This window comes from Marmota marmota, unplaced genomic scaffold (genome assembly GCF_001458135.2).
Source record: "Marmota marmota marmota unplaced genomic scaffold, marMar, whole genome shotgun sequence".
Lineage (NCBI taxonomy): Eukaryota > Metazoa > Chordata > Mammalia > Rodentia > Sciuridae > Marmota > Marmota marmota.
In genome coordinates, this window is record NW_026000229.1 from 53,647,539 (window position 1) to 53,665,573 (window position 18,035).

Here is an 18,035-nt window from a genome sequence, read left to right on the forward strand (position 1 = left end):
TCCTAGGGTTCACCCTACCAGAAACCTACAAGAAAGGATGCAGTTCAGACAACTTGAACACTATCACACCATCACATATTTCTAGGAACATTAGGAGGAAAGCAAATGTTATTTAAAATGGAACCCTGTGTGTTGTCCAAACCCCTGCATCGTTTCCTTTGTCTAGCACAGGGATGCTTCCTTCCCTCCACCTCATTTCTTTATTTTTCCCTGCAAAGTTCAAAACAAAGATGATCAAACACACACAACTTACAGTGTGTATGGAAAATTTATTTACTAAAAGAAAAAAATAGGAAAGCAAAATTAAGTTTGACTACAGAGTCCCAATAAAGGACTAGGGGACTCTAAAATTTAAGAAAATCATCAGCGTAATTCAGACAAATGCAAACCTTAAAACTCAGCAATCACAATATTTATCTCAGACAAACATGAATTAAAATTGAAAAATACACGTGAGCCTTTAAAAATGATTAGAGGAGCAAACTACAGTGCAGTTAAAATTGTATTGATGGAATAGTACATAGATAGATAAGAGAGAGAGAGAGAGACATGTAGCATTTGAAGCTCATAATGCTACTGATAGAAATATAATATAGAGTTATAAATCCACCAACCAACTCGGTCCTTTGTGTATCAGAATCATTACGAATTAATAAAAAAGGAAAAAATATAATCACTATAATTGTAATCATTATAATTTTATTAGCATATTGATTTTATTTATAAAACAACCGTGAGATACATTTCTACATTTTTCAAAAACTCTTTCCAATAAGTTTATGTTCACACATAAAATAAAAACAAAAATAAGAGAACAAAAACCCATAGATGAAGCCATAAGCTATGCAGAGTTTTGCATTACCAATTATGTGACTGTGAAAACATGATGATCTTGACCTGGTAAGATTCCTCCCGCTTTCTGCTTGAAGCTTATGTACCCTCTGAAGGTCTGGTTCTTATTGCCCTTGAACTCCTAAGTGGTATACTCTCAGAGATAGTGACCCATTTTATTGTTTTTAATGGAAGACAATGTTGTCAAAATGAAAATCACATTTTAGATTTGAAGTATGAAATACTGTTCATTCAAGGATTCTCTGCCCCTGATGGCCCTTAACCAAAATTATGGTTTCAATAAAGATTAATTCTTGAGTTCTTGCCTCCTCTTCCTGTATTCCCTCTGTTTAATCAAACCAATTCTGTTTTTTCTTTTCCTTCCATCCTTACTAATTCTGTGACTCCGGCTGGCCCTACTCCCATCCCTTGCTTGTAGAAGATCCCAGTTTGCAATTTCGTTAAGTGTTGCTTCTTAATGGGAGAATGAAGATGTGGTCAGTGAATACGCCCTTAGGTGGAACCAAAATATAGTTCATTTTTCCTTCTTAGAGAAGTGAATAAGTCTAAAATGTTGTTTCTAACTTTTGGAGAGTTCTGTTGGAGTACTACATTCTGGTTCTGTAGAGTCCTCTGTTAGAATGGATTATCTCCCAAAGTCTTTCAGTCCAGAGAACTGCACACAAGTTTCCTAAATTTTGTTTGCCCCTCATAGTTGTTCTAACTGTGGTATAATGTCTGTGCAACACTATTTTGCACAGACTTTATGCTACAGTTATATATTACAAACAAAAGCCAAGTATTAGTTATGGGAAATACTTTTCATATTTAAAGACCATCCCAAAGTCAACTCGAGCCACAGGATACTATTTACTGGTTATACAATCTCTCTGATTTCTCTTTCCTCCTCAATAAAGTAAGTTGTTGTTAAAATTGAGTGAGATAATAGATTTATAGTTGTTAGAGAGCTCGGAGCCTTGTGATGTTAGCTGTTGTCACAGTCGAAGATAGTATTGGCAGCTGTGTTCCTCACGGTAGCGTGGACCAACTTCCTCTTGTCCACCCATATGCCATCCTGGGGGTCATCACATCCATATTCAGAAGTGATGATGTCTGATTTTCTCAGAAAAGTCGTGAGAACTTCAAAAGCATCTTTCCCTTAATTAACTATAGGACATTTCAGAGGCAGAGAAGGTAATTTAGGAGAATATATTTTAGTTAAGGAAGGAGATCAAGAAAGTCCTTACAGTTAGCACCAGAAATTGGTCAAATGAAGATCTGTTTGTAGCAAAAGATCTACAGCAATGGTGAGCAATCTGCAGTCCCTTAGCTTCTGGGTGGGGCCCTGGACCTGATTTCAGGAGCACCTTTAATTATGTTTGGGAATACGGAGGCCCAGAGAAAGTCAAACCTCACTTCTTCTCAACCATGTGCCATAGTGCCTTAGTGCTCATTGACCTGGTCTAGTCCATGGAAACACACACTGATCAGGTTTGCCTGACAAACCATTTTTGGCACCCGCTAAAGTCAAGTTTGGAAAGTGGGTTCATGTGTGGGTTGAGCTGCCTTTTAAGTCAAATTAAAATTTTTAAAAAACCAACCAAACAAGAAACGATAACAACAAAAAAGAAAAACACTGTCTGCTGCCTAGAAAAGTGAAATGGTTGATGAATATCTTTAGTTTTGAAATAAGAGTATTTTTAAATGAAAACATTATCACTGCTATCATTTGCACTATCTATAAAGGGAAAAAAATCCCTTTATAGAACACAACCCCAAGAGGTTTCATGCGGAGGGCCAGTGAGTGATTTACTAGGTTCAAGTACCCTGTACCACCACAAAATGTGTCCAGAGTTTCAGCATTATAATTCAATAGTACAGTCTAGTTGTATTCTATCTTCAGGTAAGCTAATAAAACACAACTTCAATTTTGGGGGGAAGAGTAAAAGAATGTTTCAGCACAGTTATAGATACTGTTATTGTTAGAGTCTTAAACCTAATCAACAGAGCAGATGTTCTGGATTTCAATAAATTGGAAGTCTCTAAAATTTCTGAAAAAGAAAACTAATAAACCTCTAATAACTTTCCCCTCCAGCCATGGAAAACACTATTATTTCCTTGTTGATTATTTAATTTTTCTTGTGAAAGTTTTAAACATACAAAAAATGAACTATAATAACACTCATATTTAATAAAAAGCTAAGATTTTGCTGTATTCACCTAAGATTTCATTTAAAAAAGAAAAAAAAAGAAATCTTTAAAAATATAGTTGAACCCCAAAGGTGACCTCTGTATTCTGAAATGGTATTTTTTTCCTTGCTCACATATTTATAACCTTTCTCTCTCTCTCTCTCTATTACACACACACACACACACACACACACACACATACATATATATTCATAAACTATATGTAGTATTCCTTCATTTTAAGTGCTATATAGTGTTAACATTTTATGAACATGGCAAGGTTTGTTTTTATCTACATTAGTGCTTATTTTACATTTTTCACTATTTGAATTCTTATGTATATGTTCAAGAATTTCTCTAGAATAGACATGTAGCCATGTGGTTACTGAGTGGTTTGATATGAACAGTTTCACCTTTAACTGCTTTCCAAAGTGATTGTAGTAATTTATCCCTGCTGTGAACTAGTTGCCAACCCTCTGTGGGGTTGGTACTGTCTAAAGGAAAGAAATGAGTATCCTGTGGCTCTCATCAGTTACTTTACATTGAATGTTCCTGGTACAAGATGCTGTCATTAAAACTCTTCAGGTTTCCTCTGTATGTCTCAGAAAGCAAATTGAAATTAAAAATTACTACAGTAGAAAATGATCATTAAAAACAACAGCCCAAACCCAAGGTTTAGAAAATGAAAAGCATTCCATTCAAATACCGGTAAAGCTATGCAAAAACACAAAATATTGCAAGTTTATAAAAAATAGACAATTCACTTAGAATTATGTTTATTTGGTTTGACTACAAAGGAAACTGCTCTCTGTGTGGTTCCGTCTTCCCTCTAGATCTCTTTGCACCCTCAGTTCCAGATCCAGGCAAATTGTGTTTCCCTCTTTAGCAAGTTCTTGACTGATATATGCCGTCACCAAACACAGGAAGTTCCTCAGAGTCATTTGCCACTTCCCTGGTTGGTGACTGAAGTGCAGGTGCAGCCTCAGCCTGTCTGCACAAACATTTTGAAATTCTCTCCTCCACCTGTACTCCTTGATTCTGAAATTGAGGAGTGTAACTTGCCATCTGCCATTACCTACACACTGAGCTCCTTACGTACAAGTTCCTGAATTTGGAGGCTATTGATTTTTCAGGCTGCAAATACTTCATTTTGGCTTTTGAAGCATTGTAAAGACAGTGAATGTGCTTCTGCTTCGTGGATACCATATTTCTCTTGTGCTTCCTAATACATTTCTTCAGTAACAACCCTTTCTTTGGGCTTTTGCTTTCTCTGTAATTAGGGAACACCAGGCTGAAAGAGGGAAGTAAGCAATATATAGCTGAGAAAAAGTAAGACATATTAGTTGGATGACTCAGTTATGTGGTGCCATGGGGAGCTTGGAACTTGTATGTCCCGTGGAGCTCTCTTGAATAGGAGCTAGAGAAGCAACTCCCACAGCTTTCACCAGGTGCTTGTCACTCATGCCTATATTGGTGCTGCAATGTGAGAAGAACACTCTTGCTGCGCCTCCATTCATTGGAAGAGTCTTGGAGCTCTGGATTTGAATGGAAGCTCTGGGAATGCAATGGTTCTCAGGAGCTGCAGAGCATCTATCTTTGGGCCCCTCAAATCATTAATTCTTAAGCAGGTTCCTTTTGACAGCTCTGGATTGCATGTCAGCTGCAGAGGTTGGAGTCAGTAACTGTCTTGGAGCCCTCCATCTTTGTCATGGAGCACTTAGCAACAGGAATATTGTAAAACCAAGATAAGAAATGTGTGGGCCTTTTAAGCCCCTTGCCCGTGTATGTTGAAGCACATAGGCACAGTTCCCTTTCATTTCCCAAATTCTTCCACAGGTGGGGAATTTTATTAGGTGTGATAACAGACTGCTGCAGTGTCCTATAGAACCCAAAGTGAGTTTGGTTAAAAATTTTGAGAAAGTGGTCTTGGTAACAGCTTATCTTTGATAGAAAGGGATATCAGTGTATCTCGTATCTGAGAATATACAGTAGCTGTTCATTCTGGTTAGCACCCCAGTGAACCCTCAAGACACACAGCATATAAGACACACTGGACTAGTGCACATTCTTTGTTACATTATTCCTTTAGCATCCTGACTTCCTTCTGTTGTTAGCTGAATGGGCTACAAATAACCTTAAGTATAGCTGGAAAGAAAGAGAGAGAGAGAGAGAGAGAGAGAAAGAGATTTATCTTGATTTCTAACTGAATAATTGGGAATGGAATGGGAGCCTTTGAGAATGATTTAGTAGTGATGAATGGTCTCAATATGAAGTAACATGGTAATTGATTAGCAATGCCTGCCATGACACATGACAGGAGAATGTGGCATATATAGCAAATATTTGCCATCCTTGTCCCCTGGCTCTTCTTGTCCCCAGATTATAGTCAGATTTAAGTAGAATATTCCATACTTTTCCCTTAGGTCTCTCCATTGTTCTCAGCAGACTCTCCAAGTGCTGTGGCTCCTACTTTAATAGACAGATTGCACCAAGCCTTCCTGACTTTATTAACTCCAGGAAATAGGTTTATGAAGGACATCAATGAAAGGAAAAGCCCCCCTTTGGAAGAACGATGAAAGAAGAACAAAAACACACTTTTCCTGAGTCTTTCCTATGTATATTTATTGTGTTCTTTTCACTAATAGCTCCAATAATATCATGCCTGATCCTATTGATTCCATTATATTTTTGGTACAATTCAGGCTTTCTCCTCTTTGAAAAGTAGGAAGAAGCTTTTCACTTCCAGTGAAAGTTAGAATCTGCCACTAATACTTCTAATTTGGGATTCTCAAAATTCCTTACACTGTAGGAACCTGGTAATTTGTGGCACTAGGAATGGGTTACAGTAGAAAGTCTACTGAAGAATACCACCCTTAAATTATAGTGCCTTAAATTCTGTTATTCTTCATTGCAGTGCAGAGCAACTTTTGACTTGAACAGATTTCAGATGGTATCATTTTGTTTGTCTCTTCTATTTCTAAGAAGGATTCAGTGGTGATGAATGATCTCAATATGAAGTAGCACGGTAATTGATTAGCAATGTCTGTCACGACACATGATGGGCAAAACTTCCACATAATTAGATGCTTCTTGATAAAGCCGTACCTTCCAACTGATGGCTTTCTTTTTAATTTATTTTGCCAAAAAGGCTGTTCCTAATTCAGTAGTACATTGTACAGTCAATGATAGCTTAAAATTAGAGTCTTCACTCTCCTTGAGGACAATTAACCCTGTATTAGCATTTTTTGTCATCATCCTGAGAATGCTTCCCTGAAAGCAATATGCTGTTAGGTGCTTAGAGTTTCCCCATTCTCTTCTTAATTACTATTTTCCAAAGGGTCCTCTCTCATTATAGCTGGCATTAAGCATTATATTGCAAATCATAAACACACTTTGATTGTTTTCCCAAGAGCAGGTTACAGAACATCAAAACCTGCTTTACGACATTCTGAAAGGCTGGTCTAGTAGCAGCAAATCTGGTAGCAAGATGTGAGGCAGCAAAGGCCATTGACACCACTGATTGGATTTCCACAGTGCATAAGAGCTTAGTGATGTGTGTCCAAACATGTTAACTTACAAACCAACTGGACCAAATGGAGCCTGGGTCTGTAGCACCCCATGGTGGCATGTGGGTCAAAGATTTGACTCTTAACAGGCTCCATGGAGTCATTTATTTCATGTTATTGCACACACTCATGTCGTAGGCAAAGTGCCTGCCCGCAGGGGAATGTGGGGTGGTATCACCTCTGAAAATAATATTTGGAGAATGTTTCTTTTTCTTTGTCATGAAAATGAGGGGGACTTGTCATCTAAAATTGGTTTCAGATGTTGGAGTTGTAACCGATTGAAAGTTTTAGGCTTCAGTCATATTCCAGACTTTGCCAAAGAAATGACTTGTTAAAATAAATAAAGTCAATGTCTCATGGTTTGGGAAACTGACTGTGAAGGCTTAGCTCTTAGTTCTAGGCGAGGTTTGTGGCTGCCTTCTTAGACACAGCAGCACATGAGATGCATTTACTTCTCTGAATTCTGTAGCAAATGACTTTTAAGCCTGCAAATCTGTGATGTCAGTTGGGACTTGTTCAGGAAAGGGGAGGGTGGTGGGACAGAGTTCCTGAACTGTTTCAGAAATATTGTCCTACTCCTGTTCTTTATTGTTGCTGCTTCTCCCCTCAGGATGACTTGATATCTTTAGAGTGCTGCTCTTCTTGCTTTCCTAATGTGCCATGATTTGGGGGAGAACAAAAATGATAGCTGGCTAAGAAGGAGCACAAGCCTGGTTTTTCATGTGCTGTCTCATATCAGACCATTCAGAAATCATGACTTTTATCAGTGTAAGTAAAGACTGTGAAACCTAGACAATACCAGGGTAACATTTTGTGTTGGCAAGGAACTGTTTCAAAGCTTTTTATCCCAATGGAATTCAGGTATGATTGCACTTAGTCTTTATTTCGAAGTTAGAAGATACATTTATAAACACTGGGGTTTAATAAAAGTACAAGAGGGCTAATTAAACTTGACCATTTATAACATGATGATAACAAAGAGTGAAATGTATCAATAGGTAGAGTTGGTGCTAACAATACTTGCAAAGGCTTAGAATTTGTCAAAATAAGTTAGTGATCTTCTAGGAACATCTCAGCTCTGAAGTTTGAAAGCATGAGATGTAGGGCCTGCTAAGTCTTCATGGATCACTCACAAGGGAAGAAGAGAATTTAGTTATTTTATTCCTGTATTACAACATCTTGAATAGCGCTCAGCCCATTATAGAACTCAATAAATATTTACTGGATAAGTAAAGTGATGAGAAGAATGAACACAAATGACTTTTATAGATTCTATTCAGCACTGTGGATTATGAGCATGATAAGAAGGGATTCTGTTACTGTTCTACATTTAAGAAGTCTGGCACTCAGCAGTATTGTATTAATATTGCTGCAAAATTACACTGTCTTCCTCAGTATTTAGACTTTAAAACACTGCCATGTCCTTGGGATTCAGTAGACTATGTATCACTCTAATGTGACATTCACTCCAGAAGAGTGTTAGAGAGCAGTAGACAGGTGTGGTCTTCTTTCAAGCCAGAGGGTCTAAACTCACTGAGCTCATAGTTGTATTTATGACTAGCACAAGAATCTTTATAGTACCTCAAATATGTGACAAAAAACTTCCCAGGGGAGGATAGAGGGCCACGTGCTCCCTTTTAGAGGAGGTGGAATAGAATGGTCAGGAGTTCGGTGGTCTCAAGTTAGAGATTCTGATGCAGATAGAAATGGGTTATACACCCTAAACAAGGCAAGATGAACAGAGCAAGTTGAGGTGAAGTGGTCAGAATGGAGGAGATATTCTTGGGCAAGAGCTTTGGGCAAGTCTGAGCATTTAGGAAATTTAAGTTTCAGGAGCCTGGAGCAGAATATTAGTCATGCAGCATGGCTTCTTCATTATACCTTTGTAGAGTCTGTCTTCTTCACCAGGAAACACTAGTCATGCATCCTTTATTTGATAAACTGCAGCTATATTGAAATGGGTGGGAGTGAAAATGTACTTCATATCCTGTCTGTAGCACTCTTTAGAGTTATCTCTGCCTTTTATCATCTTGAGCTATTTTGCAAATCTAAATAACTTAACATTTTTTTAATCCAAAATTGATAGCATTTTAAATTATTATTACCAATTGAAATGCAAATTGTGTCTGATGCAATTGATTATTACTCCTGACTTATTTTGCATCTGTATGTCCACTCTTTGAATTTTCTTTTGAACTGATTATACCATCTTACTAGTTCCCTCTTTCATTAATGAATTCAGTAAAAGCTTTGACATGAGTTCATGCCATACTTTTACCTTTAAAAAATTCTTTGTCAACATAGAATGTTAAATAAGTAATATAGACGAACTAATGTATTATAAGTTATTTAAGGTTGCTAAGCCCTCCGAATATTTTATTTTGTAGTATATGATAGGCTAGCATATACTACAAAATAAAATATGTGACATTTTTTATGGGCTCTATTAGGCTTTCTACTTGCGTAGACCAGAGAAGGGGAGGGAGCAGAGTTCTGGGAGTCAGAAGAGGTGTCAGACTTGACTTGCTAAATGGAAGAAATTCCTAGATTTGTGAAGGGGTGGATATACAATAGAGAAGCAGAGACAGCAAAAGTTTAATCTGGAGGTAAGAAAAATGATACTCTAAAGAGGCTTAAACTTCCCACGAAGTTTCCTGGCAAATAGCAATCATAGGTCCTGTTCATCTGTATTCAATTCTGTTAACTTAAGATTTTTGTTTTAGAGATAAAGCATCCTTAATCTTATAAAAAGAAAATCAGTTTTACTACTTCGTTTATGGCCAACTTTGTTAAAATAGGGATTCTTAATAAAATAAGAACTGTACATGTTTAGCTCTACTTTATATGACATGTGTCTTTTATTCTAAGTCCTAAATGTTATTGTTGGGGAGTTTCAGGAGAGAAAGAGCTTGTTCTGTTTCCTCTTGGAGAGGGATTTTGATCAGCAATCTTCCAGTCTCAGGAGAAACAGCCTGGAGTGGTGTATCATCAGTATAAATATCTGAGAAGAGCCATTTCCTGGGAATTTAGTTATATTTGTAGTCATTACCTCTGTAAATAGTGGACATGAAAGTCTGATGAATTTATAGAAAATCTGAGATTTATTTATGAATTGGGAAGATAAACTTGTGCTATACAGCCATTGAGAATTGTTGGCACAGTAAAGAGGAGATTTGGGGACAAATTGTTTGAATATTTTGTTTGAATTGTTTGAATATTTGCTGGGAGGTTCCTCATAGGAGAGATTAGACTTCTCCATGCAGTTCCCAAAGGCAAAACTAAGGCCTACAAGTGCTTAAAGTTATAAGGTATCTGTCAATTTAGTATGGGTGAATTTTCTAACAATTCATGAATGTGCTGGTTCATGATTGTGGATTTCTGGAATGCTTCTCGGTAGTAAATGGTCTGATGGTGACTATATAAGGGACCCCTGTGTGGGGAAACTTAGATTATGATGTCTCTAGTGCCAAAGATCAGCTATATAATTCTGCATTGCCTTAAAAATATAGATATAACATTAGGAAAAACTGGGAAAAGAGATTTATTCTTTCTTCCATGATTCCAAATGGTAGATGTGAAAGTCATGGTTTTTGCAAGTCATCCTTGAGTCTTGCTGAAAAAAATGACTGACATTCTGAGGCTTAGGAGGAGATGCTAGATTTCCTGGCAGATGAAGAAGCCGCTGTTCTGTAATCATTTCTTGTGTGGATCCAACCGGATTTTGGCAACAGACATATTTGATGTATAATTGTAGCAGTGGCCAAAAAAATATAACCAGGATTGGCAGTTCCAGTGACCACATGAATATCATGAAATTTGACAGTGCAGGAATTATTTTCTGAAACCCACTACCTGCCTTTGATCAGCTTCAGAGATAGGCTATAGTTTAGCCCACTGCTAGAGGCTAAAGGAAGGTGTTGAAAGGAGGGAGAGAAGCAACCCAGGTTTGTGAGCCTCTTAGTCCTTCTCAATGAAAGAAGAAAAAGAAAGGTTTTTGTTTGTTAGTTTGTTTTCCAAGGTGGGTATAAATATCAGAATTTAAATGACCTCATGATGGGATGCTATTTTTAAAAGTAGGATTAGACAATATTCAGGGAGCAGTGAGCTTGGCAAGAAGGTGGACTTTGTAGGCGTGTAGGTCACTTCTACTCTAGATAAGGTTGAGATCACTGTGCAAATTGCATAGTATTTTATGAGCTGATCATAATTTGTAGCAGCTGGGCTTGCTAGAGGTATAGAAGCTTCCAAGACAGGGGAAAGCATGAAAAATAGCCGTGACCACGTTAGGATTTTGATGTACTCCAGTCCTCTTAAGAGCCAACCTTAAGCCAGAACAGGGTCAACAAACTACTGCCAGTCACCTGCTCTTATAAATAAAGTTTTATTATAACATGAAAATGCCCATTCATTTAAGTGTCTGTGGCTGCTCTCATACTACGAAAGAGCAGAGTTGAATCGTTGTGACAGACTGTTGTGATCTGCAAAGCCTGAAATATCACCTGGCTGGCCCATTACAGAACGAGTCTGCTTACCCCTGTTCTGTTAGATTGGTCCATGCTTCATCAGGCTGTGTTTTGAGAAGATGCTGACTAGTCTATTTTTAAGCTAGAGGGGAAAGTTGGCAGAAGTTCTTAGCAAGGACTACTACTTTTCTATATCCATCCTATCTTCTCTTCCTTCCTGTTTCTTGGACCAGGTTTCACATTTGCTCCTGCTCCCTATCATTCACTTGAGTCTTCCTAGGTGCCATGCATCAGAGAGACATACCTAGAAGAATAAACTGTTTTGTCCTGTCTGCCCTTTTCCATCTAGTGTTCTATAAAAATTCTAGGTGCAGAATGGATTTATTTACTGTCTGTTGTATTCATTAGTGTTTGGAGCTAGACCCATGAAATCCAGACTAATAATAACAATTTAATGCGACAAGATAATTATTTTGTTCATTAACAAGAGGATTTCTTGATCATATATGATCACAAAGTGTATATGAGTTTTCTGATAGCATTTTCTTTGTGCATAGAACAGGCTTTTATCAGTTGTTAGTTGCCTTTCCTGTATAATGGAACTCATCAGGATTAAATTTACTTTGAGTCATACTGAAATAAGTCCCATCTGCTGGTGAAATTTGTTCAATGAAACTATAATATCTTGCCACGATTTTGGAGATGATTGCACTATCATACATTGCTAGAAAAATTTCAGCCAATCTGGACAGTGAAAGAGTGTCTTTCTTTCCTGACAAATATTATCTAAGAACCTCTTGGATTTGTAACAGCACACGTGGAGATTTATGGCTTTAGTGGGCTGTGAATGTTGCTTCAGCCTGTGATTTGTGGTCTAGTGAAGGACCGCAGAACATGTCCTTCACAATCTATTGACCTTTTGCGCAGCCTGTTCTGGGCCTTAGTAAGACCATCTTAAACTGAAGAAACACTCCACCACAATTTTCATATTATCATTTGGGAGATGGACCTATTAAGAAAGGGCCAAATGGTAATTTCAGAAGAAGTTAATGGTACTTAAAGACAGTTTTGTAACTGAATTGTGAGTCCTACATATACCCATGAAAGACTTTAGCTGCTCCCAAGAAAATCATTGTCACACAAATTTCCAAATATGTGAATGTGGAAATTTAGAAAATTTTAGCTGCTTTGAGTATTTAAGTCTCATCCCAAATCACAGCTTCTTTTTCTGCCTGACAGTTGAAATTGGGGTTGAAGTGTACTTTAGAAAGATAATCCAGTGAGAGAAGACTATTAGTAGAGAATGCTTTTTAGTTATTTGCTGTGAAGGTGGAGGAATTGCTGGGTTTTTAGCCCCCTGACTCCTCCTGACCAGCGGGAGAAGCTGGGGAAGCACCCCTGCCTTCACAGGAGGACAATCAGATGAGCCAGGGAGAGGAGTCTAAGCAGGATCTCATTTATTGAGGAAGTACACACAGCTTATATACTGCACAGGAGCCAATCAGAATAAAGGTCAGAGGAGTGGAGCAAGTTCACGTGTAAACCCATCCCATAGTCCATAAGGGAAGACAGGAGCTGTCCACGAGGGCGGAAGAGTCCTGGATCTATCCTGGAGGTGGTCCACCTCTTTGGTCACTGCCCACAGCACCTCCTCGTGTCTGATCGCCAGGAGCCATCCCAGCCACACGTGCAGCCCCAAGATCGAGAAGCAGGCAGCCATACCCTACAAGGAATGCCCAAAAATGGAAGACAGAAATATCTCAAGCTGTAGGGTCTTGATACATTTTACATTACATGGAACATCAGGAAAAGCAAAGCTCTAATTCTAACAGAATGTACAATGAACTATGCTTTAGAGGAAGAGAGATGCTAGAAGTAAAAATTCACAAGAAGAGTGGAAGAGGAGCTGACAGAGATTGGCTGTTGGTTAGAGAAACGTTGGAAAGAAAATAGACAAGAGAGAGAAAGAATACGAACTACTGCAAGTTCTTGGGAAGTTAAAAATTTGAATTGTATGGAAGTTCATAAGTAAAAGACTCTCTTCCATTACCCAGAGGTAGCCATTAAGTTTCATATATTTCTGAAAATAGTTATGTATAAAGTATTCACGTTTTTCCCTGCAGATGGGAAATAATATTCAGAAGCCTTTCCTCCTTTAAAATTTTTGGTCATTTTTTTCATATTATTATATAAATGCACTTCATTCATTGTTACTGCTGCATAGTTATTTAGTCACCCATGTCCCTCTCCATATGTTTGTTTTCTTTTTTAGTCATTTTTTAATTCAGATAGTGCTACAGAGAGAAAATCTTTATGATATATATCTGTGAACACATAATTGTGGTATATGATTATGGACCAGCCACGTTTCTAAAAGTAGATTTATAGAGTCAAAGGTTATGTGCATTTTCAAACTTGGACAATCACTGCCAAAATTTGCTTCTACCCTGGTTGCTCCAATTTTTTATAGTCCCAGTAACAAGTACTTAGGGTGGCTGTAACTGGAGACTGTTGACACTATCATTATCCTCATAGCTAACATTTATTGAACGTGTTCTATGTGCGCTGTTCCCAGTGCTTTCCTTCTTAGTATTTGCTCTGTAGATCCTCCTAATGACCATGCGAGAGGCGCAACCATCTTATAGACAAAAAACAAAAAAACTAAAATTGAGTCACAAAGAGGAACTTTGCCAGCCTAAAAATCACATAACTAGTAAGTAACTAATGATTCCAATGCATGTTGTTTGATGGTGAGAGAAGAAGTGGAACATAGTCAAACTGGAGGCAGTAGAGAGATGACAGTGAAGTGAGAGTCAGAAGTCCAGACTCAGCTGTGGTTGTTTACTTTGGAAAGAGTGAAAACTAAGAAACAATGCACAATTCATTCTAATTGTCAAAGTGATTTTGAGAAAAACACATGTGCCCTTGTGTGTTTTTTAAAGAGGATGGAGGAGGATCTCTTGAAGATTTTTACCAGCCACTGACCATTCCATTTAGAATGAAATAAAAAAAGTGCCATTTGGACATGAAGTAAGGTTAAAAAGACTATGTATGTCTTTACCTTTTAAATGAGTTCGACTATTGAAAAAAGTCAATGTTCTTGAAAGTCCTCTCTCCTGTACAAGTTCTGTTTTCTAGCAGCCACCCCCCAAAATTGGGATAATGGAAGAAAAGAGGTTAAATAGTAGTTTCAGTGCAGTCTTAAAGCATGAGCAGTTCCAGGTGAATTGCATCCACCCAGGAAATCTTAGCCATGAAGAGCCTCTTAAAGATGTCTGGCTACCTCACAAGGAAATAAGAAGAACTGGATTAGAGAAATTAAAAAATAATGAATGCTGGGATCTCCCCTGCCCCTCTACCTTACAAAGGAAGAAACTGTTGAAAATTAACAATTATGTAACCGAGTTATTGAACAACATAAATTTTAAAAATTATTGATGTTGGAAATCTAGACATCATGCTAAGTACTGTGCATACTGTGTTTTCTGTGACAGCTCGCTGTTGGAGCCATGGAGAATCTTAGCACTTGTAGAACCTTCAGAAACAGTCTGGTCTCACCCTGTTATTTTGGAGAGAAGAAAACTCACCCCAGAGATATTCAAACTTATCAAAAACAACAACTGAGAAGATTAAAAGGGAGATTCTAGAATCCCATCTAAGGATACACTATCTGGTCATTCTTCCACCATACCATCTCTCTAAAAATAAGTGTCAAAAACCATAAATCGATGGAGAACTTAATAACATAAAATGCTTTTTTCTAATTATCTAACAGAACTTCTGAAGACAAGCCTCAGAACTTCAAAGTTTGTAATACTTTCAAGAGGAAACAAAACTAGATTTTAATATGAATTATCCATTCTATAAATAGACTAAATAGAGAATTTAATGTGAATGCTAGAATTCACATTCACGTAAGACAACCTTCTCTAAGTGTCATGAACTGTTACCAATAATCTGTTTTAAAGAGAAGAAAACTTAGGGGGCTGGGGTTGTGGCTCAGCGGTAGAGTACTCACCTAGCACATGTGAGGCCCTGGGTTCAATCCTCAATACCACATATAAATAAATAAATAAAATAAAGGTGTTGTGTCCAATTACAACTAAAAGATAAATAAATAAATATTTTTTTAAGAAAAGAGAGAGAGGAAAACTTAAAAAAAAAAATGAAGCCAGTATTTTTTCATAGAGGAAAGTTCTAATGGAACTAGTACAGGAGGTAGCCAAAGGCAGGCTTAGATGTGTGGGATTTAAGGAGGTGTTTGTTTGCAATTACAGTGTCTGCAATAATGCTAACAGCTCAGTGCTCAATGCTAACAGCTAATTTTCAAGTCTTCTTGAGGAATCCCCATGAAGATAGAGACTGAGGTGTTTAATAGAACAGAACAGATTAGGAAGAACCTTGTAACTGTAGTCTGTATGCCAGTGTATGAAGATAGGTACGACATTGATAAAGGGGCAAAGGAGTTCCCACAGAAAGAGTCTAGAGAGGGGATAAGAGGTAACCTGGGGTAAAACATTAGGTTTGGGAATTATATTAAGTTAAATGTAGCATAAATAGAAGTAGAGATTTAGGGAAAGGTGAACTCATGTTTTGGCCTCTAGCCATGTTTGAGTTCTCTTATAGTAAAGCAGTTAGGAACAAAAGCCAGCTTTGCACTAAATGTATATTGCTTGTGATTAATGCGAGATCTAATCTTAGGAGAGAGTTTGCTCTGATTCTTCCTCTTTGCCTCTGAGTTTCTAGCAGTATGACCTCAGCAACTCATCTAACCTCTTTTACCTCTTGTAAAATTGGTGTAATAGCAATACCACCTCCTCAGGTAGGCTCTTAAAGAGAGAATACCATGCTTAGAGTAGCATTGGACCATGATAAGCTGTATGTGTGCTGGACCTCATAATACGTAGCACCCAGTTACCTCAGGAAGATTATACATTTTAGAAGCACTTCCCCCTTGGCATGTCTCAGTGTCTAGTGAAATCCTCTTAACCCCTCCTGAACAGTTCATTCTTCTCTTCTGGCCCATGCCACTGCAGAACCACAGATTCTAAGAGCCACAGACAGCAGAAGTAGAGAGGTGGGTGTGAGTTCCCTTGGCTTCTCTCTCTCTCTCTCTCTCTCTCTCTCTCTCTCTCTCTCTCTCTCTCTCACACACACACACACACACACACATTCACATGAAAGGACCAGGACCAAGACTACCCAAGGGAAAGCTGGAGATGCATGGCCAAAACAAGTACTCTGAGGATTTTACCCACCCCCCATTGCAGAGTGATAACAATTGGTACATTTACAAGCAGCTTTCACATTCTTTATGAGTGTTTGATTTTCTCAGCACTGAGGTATGTGAAATAAAAAGAAGCTTGCTTTGCCTTATTTTGACTACAGTATCTAGATCTACTCTTAATCTGTTTGCATTATTAAAACATTTCCAAAGTGTGAAGTTTTCTCCCTGTGCACTGGTCTTCAGTTTCTCAGACCATCTCTGTTCCGTAAGTAGGGCTATCAGGCCTAAAACAGACAGGCTCTTGTGGGACCTTGGTCATGGGACTTGGTTTTGTTTGTTTTGGAAATTTGCCCTAGTTTGGGGAGAATAAAAAGATCTGGCACCTTCTATTTTATTTTATAGGTTCAAATGCCATTGAATATCACTGTGGGTTTTGGCTTGTTAAATACACTGGCAACAGCAGGGTTTGGCTAATTTTAATGCTCCCTTTCAAGAGGGAAGCAGGGTTCAGCGTTTATACTACCTCTGTAGCTATTTTATTAACACTTTAAATTATAATCAAGGGCTGTTCTAAAAACGCATCAGATTTCCTAAACGTCTTTACATGATGGAAGTGTAATCCAGCCCAGCTTCAAAGCCACTGCTGTGGCCTTTGTCCCCAGCATCTGGCTTGTACCATCTCCAGATGAAATGTTCACAACTGCTATCAGTTACTGCCAGCTTTTAAGCACTGTAAACAATAGTTATTTTGCCCCCTTGTTGTGAGTACTTAAAAGATAGTTTGGGAATTGTGTTTCTTTTATCCCACCTGAGTAGGCCTGCCTGGAAAGATTTGCTTAGAGAAAGTGTTTCTTTGAGGTAAAGTATGGGACTACAATTAAAAGATCCATCTGAAACCACTCTTCTGAGAATTGGGGTTCTGACACCAGAAATGGAGTTCTGCTAAATGAGATGCTAAAACAGACTAGAGAGCATCATCTCCAGATACCAGCTATGTATGTACATGGCACAGCATCTTCTTTAAGGGTCAGGGAATATCCATTGTACAAAGGGACTTTCTGAGTGTGAAGCTAAGAATTGTTGAAATTTCCCTTTTCAGGCCATTTGATCACACAAATGACTTACAGCCACATAGGTGTACAAAAATGCGTAGAAATCCCTGACTGCAATGCTATCCTTTGATGATCTCTGAGCTCTGGTACAGCAGAGACCATGGCCAATTGATTTTGGGGGGAGGTTTATGTTCAGGCTACGACAGACCTCCATCCACAGAAACCCTGGGAGCTTCTGCTCCAGGTCACACTGGTTTATAAGATGTGAGGCCGACTCGGGCAATTTGGGGATAGATTTCTGAATTCCAGTTCTTTTCAGCTTAGGCACACTGTATTTTCTACCAAAGTCCCTGAGCTCTCACAGTGGTAGGCCCGGGTCCATTTCATTACCTTCCATTCAACATCAGGCTTCATTCCACTTCCTCCTCAGAAGCACTAACCTATTTTGGTCACATCGAATGAAACCCTACTTCAAAATTTAACTGTCTACTGAAGTCTGAATAAACATAGAACAAGTTGGGCTAACAAATGGCTGCATCCTGGGGTCATTTTTGAGGCAAGTTTCCTTCTCTCATGAGCTCTTTCCAGATGCTCAGTCTAGCAGCACGTTCCTCAGTGAGACATGGGATCTAGGGATCATTTGTCCTCGGTCACACCCAGCTGAGACTTAAGCACTTTCCGTGGAAATTGGATTGGGAAGACTCCT

General features: G+C 38.3%; 1 protein-coding gene and 1 long non-coding RNA gene across 3 annotated transcripts in view; one reads left to right on the plus strand and one right to left on the minus strand.

Annotated features, from left to right (window-relative positions):
- Window positions 1-11,813, minus strand: part of LOC125613302 — a 29,029-nt gene extending 17,216 nt beyond the window's left edge. The window contains exons 1-2 of the long non-coding RNA XR_007343821.1: window positions 11,801-11,813; window positions 11,440-11,442 (exon numbers count right to left, since the gene is read on the minus strand). This is a non-coding gene — a long non-coding RNA (uncharacterized LOC125613302). The remainder of the gene's footprint in view (window positions 1-11,439; window positions 11,443-11,800) is intronic.
- Window positions 1-18,035, plus strand: part of Daam1 (dishevelled associated activator of morphogenesis 1) — a 109,600-nt gene that overhangs the window by 37,048 nt on the left and 54,517 nt on the right. The window lies entirely within an intron of this gene.